Genomic DNA, 4370 nt, shown 5'->3' on the forward strand with positions numbered 1-4370 from the left:
CTAGGCAATACCATTCAGGACATAGGCATGGGCAAGGACTTCATGACTAAAACACCAAAAGCAATGGCAACAAAAGCCAAAATTGACAAATGGGATCTAATTAAACTAAAGAGCTTCTGCAGAGCAAAAGAAACTACCATCAGAGTGAACAGGCAACCTACAGAATGGGAGAAAATTTTTACAATCTACCCATCTGACAAAGGGCTAATATCCAGAATCTACAAAGAACTTAAACAAATTTACAAGAAAAAAACAAACAAGCCCATCAAAAAGTGGGCAAAGGATATGAACAGACACTTCTCAAAAGAAGACATTTATGCAGCCAACAGACACATGAAAAAATGCTCATCATCACTGGCCATCAGAGAAATGCAAATCAAAACCACAATGAGATATCATCTCACACCAGTTAGAATGGCAATCATTAAAACGTCAAGAAACAACAGGTGCTGTACAGGATGTGGAGAAATAGGAACACTTTTACACTGTTGGTGGGACTGTAAACCAGTTCAACCATTGTGGAAGACAGTGTGGCAATTCCACAAGGATCCAGAACTAGAAATACCATTTGACCCAGCCATCCCATTACTGGGTATATACCCAAAGGATTATAAATCATGCTGCTATAAAGACACATGCACACGTATGTTTATTGCGGCACTATTCACAATAGCAAAGACTTGGAACCAACCCAAATGTCCATCAATGATAGACTGGATTAAGAAAATGTGGCACATATACACCATAGAATACTATGCAGCCATAAAATAAGATGAATTCATGTCCTTTGCAGGGACATGGATGAAGCTGGAAGCTATCATTCTGAGCAAACTATCGCAAGAACAGAAAACCAAACACCTATGATGTTCTCACTCATAGGTGGGAATTGAACAACAAGAACACTTGGACAGAGGATGGGGAGCATCACACACCGGGGCCTGTTGTGGGGTGGGGGGAGGGGGGAAGGATAGCATTAGGAGAAATACCTACTGTAAATGATGAGTTAATGGGTGCAGCACACCAACATGGCACATATATACATATGTAACAAACCTGCACGTTGTGCACATGCACCCTAGAACTTAAAGTATAATTTAAAAAAAAGAAAAAAAAGAAATATGTCTCTTTATTAAGAAAAACATAACTTTTATCCAAGCTTATTCTTCTAGGTTTAAAAAAAGGAAACACAACTTCTGTTGGAATCAATTTAAAGAGAATATATGCATCAATGGCAGACTGGAAAAGAAAATGTGGTACATCTACACTGTGGAATACCATGCAGCCATAAAAAGGAATGAGATCATGTCCTTTGCAGGAACATGGATGAAGCTGGAAGCCATCATCTTCAGCAAACTAACACAGGAACAGAAAACCAAATACTGCATGTTCTCACTCATAAGTGGAAGTTGAACAATGAGAACACGTGGACATAGGGAGGGAAACAACAAACACCAGGGCTTGTTGAGGGTTTGTGGGTGAGGGGAGGGAACCTAGAGGATGGGTCAATAGTGCAGAAAACCACCAAGGCACACATATACCAAAGTAACCAACCTGCACATTCTGCACTGTATCTGGGAACTTAAAGTAAAATAATTTTTAGAAAATATTGGGAGATGGGATAGATGAGCTAATAATAGTAGTATATTAAGTTGGGCTCCTATCTCATGTGATAGCATTATAGCCCCAGCAAGTAATTTGTTTCCAGGTTAAATACTTTAAGTGTGTGTCAACAGTAGGTATGTTGTATCTCTGAAAAGAATTATCACCCGCTTTTTAACAATTGTAATTGTAACATTAGCATTTTATACTTTCCTTATTTCATATATAAGGCTTGTGCATGTTTTTTAGTTGTCTTAGCTGAGGGTATCTAGAAGGAACTGGAAAGAACAGGTATAAATACCTGACATCTTTGGTCTCAAGATATTAGGGCTGTTTATACCACCTAAAATGATAAGCATTTTCAGTGCAACCCCATCAAAATTCCAGCGACCTCTCTGCTTCTCCCAGTGGACAAATATCCAATTTTCTTATGCAGCATCAGCCCTCTTCCTGAGACACCAGAGTGAAAGTGAAGGCAGGAGTAAATGGATTTGGCCATATTAGGTGCCTGTTCATGAGAGCTGCTTTTAATCCTGGCAAAGTGGATATTGTTACCACCAATGGCCCTTTCATTGACCTCAACTACATGGTCGACATGTTCCATTATGATCCCACCCATGGCAAGTTCCATGGTACCATCAAGGCTGAGAATGGGAAGCTTGTCATCAATGGAAATCCCGTCACTATCTTCCAGGAGTGAGAGCTCACCAAAACCAAATGAGATAATGCTGGTGCTAATTATGTCACGGAGTCCAATGGCATCTTCACTACCTTGGCAAAGGCTGGGGCTCACCTGGAGAGGGGAACCAAAAGGTTCATCATCTCCATCCCCTCTGCAGATGTCCCCATGTTTGTGATGGGCATGAACCATAAGCATGAAAACAACCTCACAGTCATCAGCAATGCCTCCTGTACCACCAACTGCTTAGATCCCCTGGCCAAGGTCATTCATGACAACTTTGGCATCAGGGAGGGACTCATGACCACAGTCCACAGCATCATTGCCACCCAGAAGACTGTGGATGGCCCCACCAGGAAACTCTGGCATGACAGCCATGGGGCTTTCCAGAACACCATTCCTGCATCTACTGGTGCTGCCAAGTAAATGGGCAATGAGAGGGCAAGGTCATTCCTAAGCTTAATGGGAAGCTCACTGGCATGGTCTTCTGTGTTCCCAGCACCACTGTGTCGGTTGTGGAACTGACCTCTTGTCTGGAGAAACCTGCTAGACAGGTTTCTTCAGACATCAAAAAGGTGGTGAGGCAGGCACCCAAGGACCCTCAAGGGCATCCTGGGCTATACTGAGCACCAGCTTGTCCCTTTGGAATTTAAAAGCAATACCCGCCCTTCCACCTTTGAAGCTGGGGCTGGCATTGCCGTCAATGACCACTTTGTCAAGCTCATTTCCTGGTATGGCAATGAATTTGCCTACAGTAACAAGGTGATGGACTCATGGTACACATGGCCTCTGAGGAGTAAAATCCCCCAATCACTAACCCCAGGGAGAGCGCAGGAAGAAGAGAGGGACCCTTAGCTGCTGGGGATTCCCTGCTGCACTCAGTCCCCGACCACACAGAATCTTCTCTCCTCACAGTTTCCAGATCCTCTGAAGAAGGAGAGACCTAGGGAGCCCCACCATGTCATTTACCATCAATAAAGTCCCCTGTACTCAGCCAAAAAAAAAAAGATATTTTTCATAGAAATAGAAAAAACCATTCTAAAATTTGTGTGAAACCACAACATACTTCAAGTAATCAAAACGGTGTTGAGGAAAACAAAGTTGAAGGCATCACACTTCTTAATCTCAAATTATATCACAAAAGAGGCATAATGAAGCAGTATGAAAACAGACATAAAAACAGACATATAGGCCAGGCATGATGGCTCATCCAGTAATCCCAGCACTTTGGGAGGCCAAGGTAGGTGGATCACCTGAAGTCAGGAGTTCAAGACCAGCCTGGCCAGCATGGTGAAACCCCATCTCTATCTACTAAAAATACAAAAATTAGCCGGGCATGGTGGCAGGCACCTGTAATCCCAGCTACTCGGGAGGCTGAGTCAGGAGAATCTCTTGAACCTGGGAGGCGGAGGTTGCAGTGAGCCGAGATTGTGCCACTGCACTCCAGCCTGGGTGACAGAGTGAGACACCGTCTCAAAAAAACAACAAACAAACAAACAAACAAACAAAAACAGAGATACAGAGATATGGACCAATGGAACAGAATAGAGAACCCATAAATAAATCTAAGCATGTACAGTCAATTAATTTTTGACAAAGCCACCAAGAAGACACAATGAGGAACAGATAGTCTCTTCAATACATGGTGTTTGGAAAACCCGATATCCACATGCAAAAAGGATGAAACTGGACCCTTGTCTTACACTGCACACAAAAATAAACTAGAAGGATATTAAAGACCTGAAACCATTAAATTCCTAGAGGAAAACAGGAAAATCTCAATATTGGCCTTGACAAGGGTTTTTTTGATATCTCGCCAAAAAGAACAGGTAATAAGAATGAAAGAAACAGGTGGAAACATGTCAAACTAAAACGCTCTACACAGCAAAGAAAATGATCAAAACTGACAGCCAATGGATTGGGAGAAAATATCTATGAAGTATATATCAGAAAAAGGGTTGAGATCCAAAATATATAAGGAACTCAAACAATTCTATAGCAAAAGATACAAATAATCCTATTAAAATGTAGGCAAATAACCTGACCAGATATTTCTCCAAAGAAGAAGTAAAAATGGCCAACAAGTGTAGCA

General features: G+C 41.9%; 1 pseudogene; it reads left to right on the forward strand.

Moving 5' to 3' along the window:
* Positions 1 to 1413: 1413 nt before the first annotated feature.
* LOC100992837 (glyceraldehyde-3-phosphate dehydrogenase-like) lies at positions 1414 to 4157 on the forward strand (annotated as a pseudogene).
* The last annotated feature ends 213 nt before the right edge of the window (positions 4158 to 4370 follow it).

The sequence above is a fragment of the Pan paniscus genome, chromosome 10 (assembly GCF_029289425.2).
Source record: "Pan paniscus chromosome 10, NHGRI_mPanPan1-v2.0_pri, whole genome shotgun sequence".
NCBI lineage: Eukaryota > Metazoa > Chordata > Mammalia > Primates > Hominidae > Pan > Pan paniscus.